The sequence below is a fragment of the Ananas comosus genome, linkage group 15, assembly GCF_001540865.1.
Source record: "Ananas comosus cultivar F153 linkage group 15, ASM154086v1, whole genome shotgun sequence".
In the NCBI taxonomy this organism is placed as follows: Eukaryota; Viridiplantae; Streptophyta; class Magnoliopsida; order Poales; family Bromeliaceae; genus Ananas; species Ananas comosus.
The window spans coordinates 4298531-4314157 of record NC_033635.1 but is presented as its reverse complement, the minus strand read 5'-3'; the positions used below and the strand labels follow the sequence as shown (position 1 = coordinate 4314157).

The following is a 15627-nucleotide window of genomic DNA, read 5'->3' as shown; positions in this document are numbered from 1 at the left end:
TATATAAATCACGATTTATTATGTGCTTAACACCCTCATTAACACATGCTGTACATGAGGCGGTGCATATCTATATCATGCGAATCCAATGCAATTACGTAAAATCCACATGTTTAATTAAGCACTGCTGTCATGTGATGCAAATCCAATATATTATAATTAGGCCTGCTAAATTAGTGTGGGAGATAAATAATTTCACATGCTGAAATTATTTTTCTTTCAAATAATACACTACTACTACCTTAACAATTTATAGCTAGTATATTTTTTCCAAGAGTTCGGATACTATACTCTTATGAGTATGATCGCTTTCGTACTTATAAATCGTTTTCGATGATAGTGCTTCCTAATCGACGATACATACCGTTAAATGTTATCTAGAGCATTTAAAACTTTTAGAAATCAAATTTTATAATTTTTTGGCATCATTTATCTTACGATGAAAAGATTTCGAAATTAACAATTTTTAACGGCCGGTATTGAATATTTGCTAGTTTAACGGTGTAAAAGTATTGAAATCGATTGAATTTTTTATAAAGAATTCTATTCACTATATAGATAAAGATCAATAACCCTGATCTTAAATTGAAGGATCCGATCATTCATTTTTAGGACGTCAGTGAACCATAATGTGGTCCCTGTAATATCTATATATGGTTAGAGTAAACCTGAATTGTGCCTTGACCAACTTGACCAGATACTTAATTTGCTCAATCCCTATTCAAAAATTACTTCTTGGACCTGGTCCACCGCTAGCTGCGGACCGCCCAGTGATCTCGATTCTACATATAAAATCCATATGCACTTTCACTAGATCTTGTGAGTTAGAATGAAAAATGAATTCCAATTTAGTTCCCAGCAAAATATGAATTGTATTAAAAATTTTAGAGTTTAAAATTTAAAATATAAATTTTAAAATTTTAAATTTTAAATTATAAGTTTAATTTTTTAAATTATACGTTTCGAATTTTAAACTTTAATTTTAAAATTTTTAATTCTAAGTAAAAAGGGATATATTAATAATTATATATTTATTAGTAACGATATTTAGCAACAAGTGCTGCTAGTTTATTATATTTAGCAGCATTCACTAATTTACGTTGCTAATTTATCCTATTTTGCAACATTAATAGTAAATTGCTGCTAAATAATTAAATCTAGCGGCAATTATCAACTAATGCTGTTAAATATATTAATTAGCATGATTTAAATAAATGTTGCGGGGCAAATATCGCGGCATTTAACAATAAGTGTTGCTACTTTATTATATTTAGTGTCTTTTTTTTATAAAATGCTGAAAACTTCAGCGGCATTCACTAATTTATGCTGCTAATTTATCTTATTTTGTAACATTAATAGTAAATTACTGCTAAATTATTAAATCTAGCAGCACTTATTAAGTAATGCTGTTAAATATATTAATTAACGTTATTTAAATAAATGCTGCGGAATAAATACCGCTAAATCATAAATTTGTTGTAGTGGGAGATGATCTCTCCCTTGTGGTCACGTGGCGCCACGCTTTCTTCTATTACTTAACACTTGAAGCAAGAGGACCATTACTCTAAACCAAGGTAAAGACTGGATAAGGATCATTGATTGATGCTTTAGAGAGAGAGAGAGAGAGAGAGAGAGAGAGATTCTCATAATAAGCTTGCTAACTAAGGTTGTTTGGATCCAAAGCACCATATCTTGTACTTGTTTAATAAGTCCACAAAATGGGGCAATGTGTTTGAGTTGAAAGGAGAGGAAAAAAATAAAAAAAAGATGCGCATGCTTTGTTATTTGATTCCCTCACATGCCTAAGCCCTTCTTTTGCCACCACACACACACACACACACACCACACCCTCCCATTTGACAAATTAAGCTCATTATTATTAAAACAAAAACCATTAATATTAAACAAATTGTGCCATCCTTATCCCAGACACCCCTCCCCCTTGTTTCCCATTCACCAACTGTTGGCATCCCAATGCAAACCCTAGACTCAACCCTAACCCCAATCCCCTCGAAACACGCGCTGCTTATCTTAATCCCTAGATTAATGATGATCCAACACATACCCACCCAATCAGTAAAGCGATCCGGCTGTCTAATCGCGAACCCTGGCCGCCGATTGGCTAGCTGTCGTTTCGTCCGCTCTGACAAGTCGTGTGGGTGGGCCCCGCGCATTCTCGGGGCGGGGGCAGGACTTAGTCTGAAAGAAGCTTAGCTATTTAGATTTCTACAACTTGCTAGTTTCTTCGTAGTCAATTTCATATTCTTTCTCTCTGGCTCGCTCTTACAGGTTTAGCGCTTGGCTTAGACTATTATAGTTTTGATGCCTACATATCTATATACCTTGCTTGTGCATTTGTATTCCTAAGGACGTGCCATGATTCGTGCCACGTTTTAAGGGAATTTAGAACTCGGCTCCAAGCCCAAGGCTCGAATTGGCTTGTGTGTTGGAATATAAGAGGACCCTTTACCAAATTTTAGGGTTCTTTTTAATGTAAACTTGGCTAGGCCTAGTGTCTTAATCACCACTGTCACTGAATGAAAGAAGGGCTTATAGAGAGAAGTGTAGATTCTTTACATACCCGAGGCGCAAGAAAAATCCCTACATACAGTTTGATCCTCCTGTTCGAGTAAGGATAGACTGCATTGCGGCTACTGGCGTGACTAGGGCTGTCAACGAGCAGAACACAAGCGAGTGGGGTCCGAGCCAAATACAAACTGGCTCATTAAAATATCAAGCCGACTACAAGCTAGGCCTAGAGCTTGACTAGGCTACTATCCTTAGTAAACGCCTCAGTTTACTTGCGATTTGTTTTTGATGATAGAGCTTGCAAATCGACGATTGACACTGTTGAATATGATCTAAACCATTTAAACTATTTAGAAATTAAATTTCACGAGTTTTCAACATTACTAACCAAACGATCAAAGGGTTATAAAATCTGTAATTTTTAATGACCGGTATGATGCGTTTACTTATTTAATGGTATAGAAAAGTCCAAATCGAGTAATTTTTTATTAGAAAATTCTTTAAACTATTTAAAACAATATCTAGATTCTAAATGTTAAATAGAAAAATTATATCATTACTTTTTAAATAATATTTATTTTCAGCCATTCATTTTTTATTCACTTAATGGACAAGAGAACAATAACTGAAAATGAGTGAAATGTGATTTTCAGATAGCTTAAATAGTTTAGATCATATTTAATGCTGTTGATTGTCTTTTTTTTCTTTTTCTTTTTCTTTTTTCTTTGAGAGATAGGTAGCACGCTACCCGCTTCATTTATTTCATTTAGAAATAAATTTACACTACAACAAAAACGGTCTATAGCGACACTTTTAAATGTAGGTACATGTTAAAAAAGTGCTGCTAGCTAAAATTACCGACACTTTTAAAAAGTGTTGCTATATGTGGGGTCGCTAGGTATATAGTGACAGTTAAAGAGTGTCGCTATAACCTAAAAGAGTGCTGCTAATTTACGAACACTTATTTAAGCATTTAGCAACCGCCGAAACTTTATCTCTTTGGCTGCGGTGGCAGAGGAGGACGACAGGAAAGGCTCTTCGTTTAGAATTTCAGTGGATTGAGTGAAGAGAGAAGAAAAGATGGCAATTGATTTTTCTTTTTTTTTTTTCTTTTCTGTTTGTAATCGGGCCAAATGGACTGGGTGTGGTGGGTTGAGTAGAGTAATCTTTTATTTTTGGTTGGATTGGGCTTTATATTTAGGCATTAGTAGATATTTTTTTAAGTTTTAGCATAAATGGGACACTTACTCAAAAGTGTCCCAAACATGTGTCCCTATAATCTAAGTCTGTTGTAGTGGAATTAGCTTGAAATGTGAATCAACTAGAATTCGAACTTGTGTCTCGGGTACCAATCACCAAACCCTTTGCCACTTGCTCTAGGGACAATCGGCAATGGTGCTGATTGTCAATTTGAAAGTTCTATAATCGAAAATAAATTGGTAGTAAATCAAGCCGTTTACTACTTATAGGATTCTAGCAAAACTTATAGTGAGCTTGGGCTACTATCAGTAGTAAACGGCTCGGTTTATTACCAATTTGTTTTCGATGATACAACTTCCAAATCAATGATCGGCACCGTTGAATATGATTTAGACCATTTAAACTATTGAGAAATTAAATTTCACAAGTTTTCAACATCACTAACCAAACGATCAAAAAGTCACAAAATCTATAATTTTTAATAGTTAGTATGATACATTTGCTCGTTTAATGATATAAACGAATTCAAATCAGTTGATGTTTTGTTAGAAAATTTTTTAAACTATTTAAAACAATATCTAGATTCTAAATGTTGAATAGAAAAATTGTACCATCACTTTTTTGAAGGATATTTATTTTCCGTCATTTATTTTTTATTCACTTAATGGACAAGAGAATAATAACGAAAAAACGTGAAATTTAATTTTCAAATAGTTTAAATTAATGGTTTGGATCATATTTAATAGTGGAAATCATCAATCCGGAACCTCTACCATCGAAAATAAAATGGTAATAAACCAAGTCGTTTACTACCAACAGTATTCTAGCAAAACTCTTTCTCTCTCTCTCTCTCTCTCTCTATATATATATATATATGTATATATATAGAGAGAGAGAGAGAGAGAGAGAGAGAGAGAGAGAGAGAGAGAGAGAGAGAGAGAGATGGCTTGCTGATTATATCGGATAGCACGAAGCAACTTGGCGCTATCAAGTTTTTCTGTCGTTAAATTAATCACTTTGATTATTTTTATCCGTTTAGATTATACTATTCAAACCAACACCCAACTCACCCTAGGGGCTCATATCATCCTAACCGTAATATTTTTAGTCTAAGGGCTAAAAATTAATAGCACCAAGTCATTGGTGCTACCAATTTTTGCCATTGGATTAAGAGATGTGCGATAAGGATGATGTGGGTCCTCTAGGGTTGATGTGTGGTGTTGGTTGAATAGTATGATCTAACGGATGAAAATGATCAAAAGGGTAGATCTAACGGCGGAAAACTTGTAGCACAAAGTACTTCGTGCTATTAATAGCATAGTAGCCGACCTCTCTCTCTTGCTCTCTCGATGCAAAACCATTCAGACAGTGCGCGTACTGAATGGTGTGACCTCACTGCCCTACAACACCCAGGCGCAAACGGGGTAAGCATCCGATGTTTATTGAGTAGTTCATCTCCAATCACTCTCTCTCTCTCCGAGATCAGTTTCATCGCGGACTGGCTCCGCGAGGAAGCTCCCACGACCACTCAATGACAGCGCCTCTCCCAAGCCTCTCTCTTTCTCTTCTCATCTCTGTTCTATATATAGTTATATATTATATATATATATATATATTTATAATTTACTGGAATCACTATTAACAGTAAAACCCTTGTTTTTGGTATCAAGTTTTTAAACACTGGATGACAATTGTAGAGTAGGATATATTAGTCAGTTAGAGTTGAGTGCTCGCCGCTAGGGTTGATGACTCTCACACTGGGTTATAGTATTTAATTCAATGTTATAATGATGAAAAGAGTTGATCCAAGGCTAAATAAACTGGGTACCAACAATAAAAATTTTGCTACTATAGTACGCAGTCGCAACTCTATATATAGTATATATATACTATATATATATATATATAGAGAGAGAGAGAGGACGAGAGAGAGTAGGGATATGTGCTATAGGAACACAGCAGCCTTTGTGCTCACTCAACTTTCTAACCACCATCAAATTTGATGGCTGGTTAGAAGAGAGGTGGGAAGATATATATATATATAATAACTATATATATATATAATATATATATATATATCGAGCCAAACACGAATTGGGGTCAAGAACATGAGCGAGCTGAAAAATTTATCTCATATTCGACTTATTTATTTAAACGAGCGATCCATCCCGAACTCATTTCAAGCCAAGCACGAACTGAGTCGCGGACTGGATTGCCAGCCATAGGCATGACTAATCAACAAATCACTATGAATAGTTGAGATATATCACACTTTTGGATGAACTTTCAAATATATCTACTATATGAAAATAGTCTATCAATTGAGTCTAGGCTTTATAGAGAATTTTCCGTGTACCAATTCACCGTCCATCTAAGAACAAAATATATCTCTGTTACTATTTTGACAGACAGTCGGATCACAAAAACAAACACTTCAATTCCTATCGGACAGAAATTTTCTGCACAATGGGTCTACGGAGAATACCAATGGTTAAGGCCCTGCGCCTTTAGGTTTCTACAACTCAAAAATTTTCCGCACAACGTGTTCTGCAGAGAATTCGCGCCGTAGCGAGAACTGAGCCCACGATCCATCTATTACTACAGCAGCTAACAATCACAATCACCGTCAATGTCTAAGATACACTATTTTTTTTAGATGGACACACTAGATATGACCCACATGGTTTATTCAAGACGATTTATAAAGATACAATCGATCTATTCAGGATGATCTATAAAAATACGGTCGATTCAACAATTAGAATATATCTAGACACGTTCTTATTGGACCAGTATAATTTAACATCCTTACATTAAATTATATATAAATAAATGTAACATATAGGAGTTTCGGCCTATTCCTAATCCTACTTTTTTATGACGGCTCTATTTCCCGAGATAAAGAAATAGACTCGAAATATTTCGCAAAACTATAAGAACGAACCATAAGCAAGAAACGCCGTCTATAATTCGGGTTTGAAAATCAAAATCATAACAGAATATACGATTTAATATTTTTATAAAATTTAACAGAATCATGTTCCTGAACTATACTATAAAAAATTTTCTGAGTAACGAGTCTGCTGAGAATCTGCGCTTTGAAGAGACAAAGAAAAGGAGTGCTCTTTGTCATGATATATTGGTAGGGGGCCTTGTTTGGAACATTCACACCCAAAAGCAAAAAAAGATGGTGAGGGGAAAAAAGGGGAACCCCCCCAAAAGTATAAAAAGTGGGGGGAGAATAGCTCTTTGGGTGGTTGGAACAGATTCGTGGCGCGCGACTCGAGGCCCTTGGGACTAATAATTAATTAAGAAAATTAGGGGGGGGTTGATTCCACGTTTAATTGTGATTAAAAAAGAGGATTAAAAAAGTGATTAGGGGGGAGGGTTAGCGAGGGGGTAAGTGCTCTGGTAGGGCGAAACGTGGCCGTTCGATCTCCTTTACTTTATGGAAGCGAGGAGGCTTTGCGCAGATTCCGAGATGTGACTGCTAATTAATTATTAATTTATTCATTTATTGGTGAGGAAAAAATATCAAGAAAAAAGAAAAAAGAAATTAATTTGATTAAATATTTAGGTCGGGTTAGGGGGGGTTCGTTTCCCAAGGGACCTTTTTTCGCTACATACTTTCCTGGGAAGGATTTGACATATGGCATGACGTGTGAGTCCACGTAAGCAAGAATATGTGTGGATAAAAAAATAGGCTAAACTTTAGGTATCGTTTAGTTCGCGGATAAGCAAAAAGTGGATATTTCAGGAATAGGTATAAATTGAAGTATAAGCAGGGATTAGATCAATTTTGCGTTTGGATGAAAATTGGGTTATTTCTGGGAATAAGAAAAATAACGTTTGGCTAGGTAAGATTGGAATAAGATTTAAAGTTGGTAGTTATAAATAAAAATTAATAATATTATCACTTTTTTATTTATATTAAAATTTAAATTTTTATATTTTATATTTATATTTTAAAATTTAAAATTTTAACTTTTAAATTTCAAATTTTGAAATTAAAATTTAAATTTTAAAATCTCAAATTTTAAATTCAAAATTTAAATTTTAAATTTCTAACTTTAAATTTAAGATCAAATTTAAATTTGAAAAAAAATAAAATTCAAATTTAAAATTTCAAAAATTTAAAATTTCAAAATTTAAATTTAAAATTTAAAATGTGGAATTTAAAATTATAAACTTTAATTTTGAGATTACAAATTTTAAATTTTAAATATAATTTATTATAATATTTTAAATTTTAAATTTATTTAAATTTTAAATTTTAATTTATTTTAATATTTAAATATAATTTATTATAAAATTTATTATAATATTTAAATATAAATAATATGTATTAATATAGCACAATTAATAATTTTATAATAAAAATAATGTATTATAATATATAATATATTATATTTATATAATTTAGTTTTAATTTATTTTATAATTTTAATTAGAGTTTGAAAATTAAGCATGAGATAGCAGCTACTATTCCACCAAAATGGTGAATAGTAAAAACTTGCTATTCGGAATAACCGGAATAGCAAGATTTGACCGAATAAAATATTCTCATAAAAAATGATCCCGTTTGGCGAATAGCGGGGATAACTTTCGTTATCCCCGCATTATCCCCTGAACCAAACGGGCCTTAAATACACGGGTTTACGTTTTTTCCTCTTTAGAACATGTGATTTAAAATATATCAATTTATGTATTCTGTGATAATTATTTTTTTTTTATCATCCTTTTATTAACTTTTTTAAATTATATATAAAAATTTTATATATCCCACCTATTCTTTAATTTTAAATTTATTACTGATTTAACGAAAATTATTAGAGGGAAATAAAAAGAGAAAAATAAAATTATAGGATATAAAAATAATACATTTTAAACTATATGAGACTAAAATAAGAAAATACGAAACCACAGAGTTAGTATTTAAAATTTTTTTAAAAGACATATAAATATGACTGCGTAGACGTACACACTCAAGTTAGTGAGGGCAAAATTATACTTTTTGGAATACTATTGACGTGTGAAAGTTTAATTTTAAATTTTATTTATTATAATTTTTATTTAAATTGTGTTAAATTATTATAAATTAATTCGATCTGGATAATTAGATTTTTATTAAATATGATGAATTATTAATATATATTGATGTAGTAATATCTAGAGTTCAACAAGCCAAATACAAGCGAGCTGGAGAGTTGGCTTATTAAAGTATCCGGTTAAAAAATTCAGCTTGTGTTCGACTATTAATACGAGTAAAACATGAATTGGCACACGAACAACAAGTAAAAATGATTAGAAAAGATATATATAAAAAAATTTATGAGATTTTGTCCATTAAATATGATCAAATAATTGAAAGTTTACATATAAATAAATTTTTTTTTAATTGAGTTGGACTTTATATTTAGGTTGGACTAAAATTAAATAATAAATCATTACTAATACTAATATTATATAGTATATATATAGTATATTATATATATATAATATATATCTATATATATTATATATATATATTTATTATTATATTTATTTATATTATAAATATAAATTATATAAATCATATAAATAGAAAAGGCATGTATTCGAGCTATTATGGAACCGAACATGAGCGAGCAGTCTCCCGCTCCTATTCGGCTCGTTTATAAAATGAACTGTAAAATTTAGTTCGTGTTTGGCTCATTTACTAAATGAGTGATTCAATTTTGGTAGGTTTTAATGCGTCAATGGTGTAGGAGTTTCGTTGTTTTTGAGGCCTACGCGCACAGTTAAAATAATAATAATAATAATAATAAAAGTTACATATAATAAAAAAAATAATAAGATAAAAAAAAAAAAGTGGGACGAGGAGGGTGTGCTTGTTATTTGGAGACATAAGGGAAATTTTTTAATTAGAAATATTCGTGCTAAGACACATAAAAGCATCTAGGTTTAGAAAATCATGTAAAGATGCACGCTTTTTATTATAACCTAGTTACATATTGGGGTGATTTGATTGATTACTAATTTTGTATAATTGTTTAATTACTAAAATAATCATGGACAGTAAAATACTTTTGATCAAAGATTATTCGAACATCAATAATCATCTTGAAGTGGGGAAAAAAAAATGGAAGGAAAAAAAAAAAAAAAAAAAAAAAAAAAAAAAAACTTGATTTAAATTTTACCAACAAATAAAATCCGAGCGATAAGCCCAAGCCCAAGCCCCAGCCCAAGCCCAACTCCAACCATGCGTCTATTTTAAGCCCATTTAGATCTTATTCCAATGGATTGGCCCATTACATGCCCCTATCTAATTGTGGCTACTTTGATAACACATTGTTCCGAGTCTTCCGACGCAAAGTATCGAGATTTGGATGCTTAATTTGCAAATGTAGTTTCTGTACTAAGGCTTCGTTTGGGATTGCGGGGAGATTGCGTTACGTGCGGTGAAAAAGTATGTTGAAAAAATATCATGTTTATTTCCGTACGTAATATTGCGTTCCGCATATCACGATGAGTCGGTTACGATATATTTTTTGCGGTTCCATCGGAGAACACAGAAGCATATTCCTATATGCTTTTCCTCAACTCCATTCTATCTAATAACATTAGAGATAGGCCTCAATACCAAACTAAGCCTAAGGAGCTGTTTGATTGCATATAGTTACAGCTGTATTACAGTTGTAATTACATGCATAGTAAAATTTAGTGTTTGGTTTGATATATTTGAACTCTACTACTGTAATTGGGACTGTATAAAAGGCCCAATTACAACAATTGGAATTATGTCCGAATTGATAGTAGTTCCAATTGCAGCAACAGAAGAAAGTAAATTTAAACAAAGATAAGTTTACCTTTCTAATTACTTTTTAAGCAAAAAGTAATTTTTTCTCTATATTAAAGATAATCTCACCACTTAATATATATATAAAATAATAAAATTTTAAAAATGTACTTCTCAACAGTATGAAACTAAACAAATTATTTACCGTTATAATATTTTCTATTGCACAAACCAAACAAAATGCATGTAGTTGTTACTGTTGCATTTCCAACTGCATATATTTTAAACTACATTGTATTTTTAATTACATCCAACCAACGGCCCCTAAATATATCGACTTTTTATTTTGGGCATTTGCTTGGAAATGTCTCTTTGCGAAATGTGTGACTGTATCATCAAACCAAACAAAATGCATGTAGTTATAACTGTTGTATTTTCAATTGCATATTATTTCTACTATACCATATTTCTAATTAAGGGTAATTGCTTATATACTCCTGAAAAAATTTTGACTTTTTGATTTACTCCTCTTAGAAAGCTAATATTGAAAATACTATTTTTACGTTCCAACTATTTCAAATATACTCCTAGAGTTAAATTCCGTTAATGAACTGATAGCAATAGTTATTATCTGTATGAAAAAACTATTTTGTCCATTCAAATATGCCCTTCCACCATCACCGACTTTTCTTATTTGCCCGTAAGTTAGGGGTGCAAAAAGTATTTTGATTTTTTATTTTTTTAAATATATCCTTCTACCATCATTAATATTTTTTATTTACCCTTCAGTTAAGGGCAATATAGGCATTTTGATTTTTTTAATTATAGTAGATATTTAACTTACGTTTAACCCAAATTAACTTAACGGGTGATAACTGTACGGATATTTTGAAATAATGGAGGAACATATGAGGGGTATATTAAAAAGAAAAAAAAAAGTACGGGTAAATAAAATACTTTTGAAGTTTTGACAGGTATACAAGCAATTATCCTTTCTAATTAAATCCAACCAAATGGATCCTAAAAAAATCACCTTCTTATTTTGTGCATTTGATTGGAAATGTCCCTCTGCAAAATGTGCGATCCTATCACCAGTGTAAGCTTAATTTTGTCCAAACTGAGTAATTATCTAACATTAATAGTAGGCCTTGCACCAATTAAACTTCATGGGCCAAAATTAGGTTCTTGGTCTTGGATCAAATTAAACCTAGTAAAGTGATTTTTACTTGAAATCAAACTTTTAATGCCCAATTTGCAGCAATAGTTTTTTTTTTTTTTTTTTTTTTTTTTTTGCATCAAATCAATAGATTTTATAGGTTTAAAATAATTTCTCGCACAACATCACGTGGCTGATCTGACGGTCTTTAATGACGTGCACAGTTTGAGATACGTGCAGCCCTACATGGCAGCTTTTAACGTCGAAGAGAGCACTTCATGTTAAGTTTTAATGATCTCACAATGGCAGGATTTCAAATAAAGCAGAGTCCACTGTCAAACTCTGCAAACCACTTGCAGGTTTCTGCTAGACACTGTGCGCATCACACAGAGCAGAGCCTATTTAGCTGATGTGTTACTCTCGATGGGCCCAAATATAATTGTATGGGAGTGCATTTGTGCTGCAGCATTTGAATGGATGTGCCCTGGACCTTATATAATTGTAAGGATTGGACATTGCCTGTTGTACAAACACCTAACGCAGAGAACCCTCACATGGAATGTGGCCCCTCAAACCCCTAATGTGTCCATGACCCACACCAAGGCAACTCCCTCTCCAATGGAGATCTGGAGGGGAGGTTGGGAACCCATCAACTAACAACATTTATTATGCTCAGGATTTGATATGCCTCTAAGGGCGAGTTTAGTTCGGATTATGTAGCATTACACGTTATTACGACATAATTATACAACTGAGATTTCTGACTAAGAGGGTGTTGAGGTGGCGGCGATCAGCGCTTGGCTAAGATAAGATTGGTAGGAGAGAAGGGTTCGTGCGAAGATAGAAAGAGAAAGAGAAAAGAGAGATAAAAATGACATGTTGAAAGAAATTTTTTTTTCTTTTTTGGAAGGAGAGAGGTTTGGAAGAGTAAACTTACAACTTTATATAGCATGTAAGATAACCTGCCATCAGTAATACGAAATACCAACTCTTTGAAATAATCTTGCATCATTGTAATGTTATATTACCGACTAAATTGCAGATTGGAGGAACCAAACATAATAATCCTAACATTACCTGTAATTCTGACAGAATAATTCAAACCAAACATGCCTAAGGAAATGATCATATGCCCCTTTATCAGGCCCTAAATTTATTTGTAAGATATTCACGCATCCACACAAGGATCCTATTTAATTACAACAAAATCCTTAATTGATATAAAAGTACAGATTTACCGACCGTCCCTAGAACAAGTGGCAAATGATTGAAACCTGAGACCCAAGTTCGAATCCTAGTTGATTCACATTTCTAGCTAAGTTTATTTCTAAATAAAATAAACGAAGCGGATAACGTGCTACCTATCTCTCAAAAAAGGAAAAAAAAAAATATATAAAAGTACAGATTTTTTTTCCCCATTTGGTGTTGTATTTAACACTGTTTTTAGGGGACATTTATAATTGATCCATTGCTATTTAGAAATGATGTAATGATCTTATAATCAAGTATTAGCAGTATTAAGATAGGGCTTGGCGGCTAAATCAACACTCGTAATTTCATTAAGAAAAAATTGGCGAAAAACTTAAATATTGATTTTGAAGGAACAGTTCAATTAAAATTCCATCATAAATTCATAATTTGCCCCAGCCATTGATGAAGTGATAAATCAATGCCATAATAACAGCTTCATATCAATGCAATCATAAATGAAGTACATCCAATAATTATGGAAACCGGATCAAGTTTACTAAAATCTTCTATAGAATGCAATGCAAGGAGAAACGAGAACTTTGAAAGCTTAATTACCTCCACCTCATGCTTTCTCATAATTTAGAAGCAACCAATAAAAATTGCTAACTACATAATAAGGTAAGATGTAATCTTAAAGCCGTGTTCATTTCGCCAGATCTCCGACAACAAAGTCCCTCATCTCTGTCGAATTGAGGGGGCAAAATTTGAAGATCAAAAGCGTACAATCTGTAAACATAGAGCAGTTTGAAAGCTTACAATCTGTAAACAGCGAGCAGTTTGTAAACATCGAGCAGTTTGAAAGCGTACAATCTGTAAGCATCGAGCAGCTTGAAAGCGTACAATCTGTAAACATCGAGCAGTTTGAAAGCGTACAATCTGTAAACATCGAGCAGTTCGTAAACATCCAAGCAGTTTGAAAGCGTACAATCAGTAAACATCGAGCGGTTTGAAAGCGTACAATCTATAAACATCAGTGCCTACTTCGTGTATAATATGAGAGCGCGCCTTCATCTCCTACTGCAGTGGAGTAGAGATCGGGCGTACAATTGGAATCTTGCAAGCTGCAACCTCTTCCGACCTGGCAAACGTGACAACTCTCTCTCCCCTCATCAATGTGCCCAATCCAATGAAAGAATTTCCCCCTTCAATCCCCCACGAAAGTTAGAAGAAACACAACACAAGCAGTAGAACCAAAAATTTTCTGATCAAAACGAGAGAAGTAAATCATAATACGAAAAATCCCTCAAAATTTGAGGCACAATCACCACCACCACCACCATTTCGACCCACTCCCAAAGTGAGCTCGAGCTCGTCGACTCCGACCTCGTGGATCTTCTCCCCCTCCCACGGCTTCACCACCCTCCCTTCCCCGCGCTCCAACTCCCCGACCCCCACCGCCGGAGCGGTGTGGACGAGGTTGAAGGTGGGGGACGCGGGGGCGGTGGAGAGGGCGCCGCCCCAGAGCCTGAAGTCGACGGCGGAGGCGTCGGGCTCGTCGCGCCGGGGGCGGCGGCGGCGGGTGGGGCTCTCGCGGCGGCGGCGGCGGTGGGGGAGGAGAGCGGGGGGGTGGCGGGGGCGCTGCTGGAGATGCGGAGCGGGGGGAGGGAGGAGAGGTTGCGGAGGAAGGGGAGGAGGAAGGCGGGGTTCACGACCGAGCTAGGGTTAGGGTTCTCGGGGCGGGTAGGGCTGGGGAAGGAGGAGGAGGAGGAGGGGGTGGCGTGGTAGAGAGCAGCAGGGGCTCATCGTCGTCGACGGGGGGGCGGTGGCGGCGATTTGCTCCGGAGGCGGTGGTGGTTCGCATCCCTGTCGGCAAAGGTCGAAGAAGAAGAAGCAGAAGACGAAGAAAAGGGTGAGGTAATTTCAAGGGATGGATGGGTATAAATTTGTTATTTTAATTAATCAAACTATACATAATTTAAAATGGGAGGGAATGAAAAGCAACGTTGGTGGTGCGGAAGGTGGTGCCGTCGTCGAGGACGGTCCATCCGGCCTGGCGGCAGAGGGCCTTGAGGAGTTCGTTGTTGTCGGAGTGGTTGGCAGGCAGCGCGTAGCTTCCGTGCGCCCGCAGCCCCGCGAATATCTTCGCCGCGATCGCCCGCCGCCGCCGCTCCCGCCGCTTGTTGTTCTCCCTCTCCCTCCACGTCGCCACCCGACCCCCTCCCCCTCTCATCCCCCTCTCTATTATTCTCTACTCTCTCCCCTCTCTATTCTCTCTCTACCTCATCTACCCACAGAAAAAAAGTGCGAAGCGAACACGGGTGCGTTTTCTTTAGTTAGTTCTGGGATAAATTAAGCTCTTTGGGTAATTTTGCATCTTTAGGCCTCAAACTATGAGTTGGTGGCGCTTTGGTCTTTAAACTCTAATTTATTATCATTTCTGGCTCCAACTATTTTCAGAATTATTGCAATCAAATCTCACCTTCCAATTTAGTTGTTGATTAAATATAAACACATTGCGGGTGTAAAAATGATGCGGCATTTTAATATTGGCCCATCATCAATTATAACACTATTACGTTATTTTTATATTGTGGTTAATATTAATATTTAACCAACTAAATTATATTATAGGACTTGCTTATAGTAATTCTGAATGTTCAAAACAGAAATTATAACAAACTAAAATTTAAGAACCAAAATATCACTAGGCCCATAGTATCGGGACCAAATGTGCAATTAATCCTTATTAATAGGCCCCGTTTGGATCGCGGGA

At 34.6% G+C, this 15627-nt stretch overlaps 1 pseudogene; it reads right to left on the bottom strand.

Moving 5' to 3' along the window:
• On the bottom strand, positions 14131–15304 carry LOC109721001 (annotated as a pseudogene).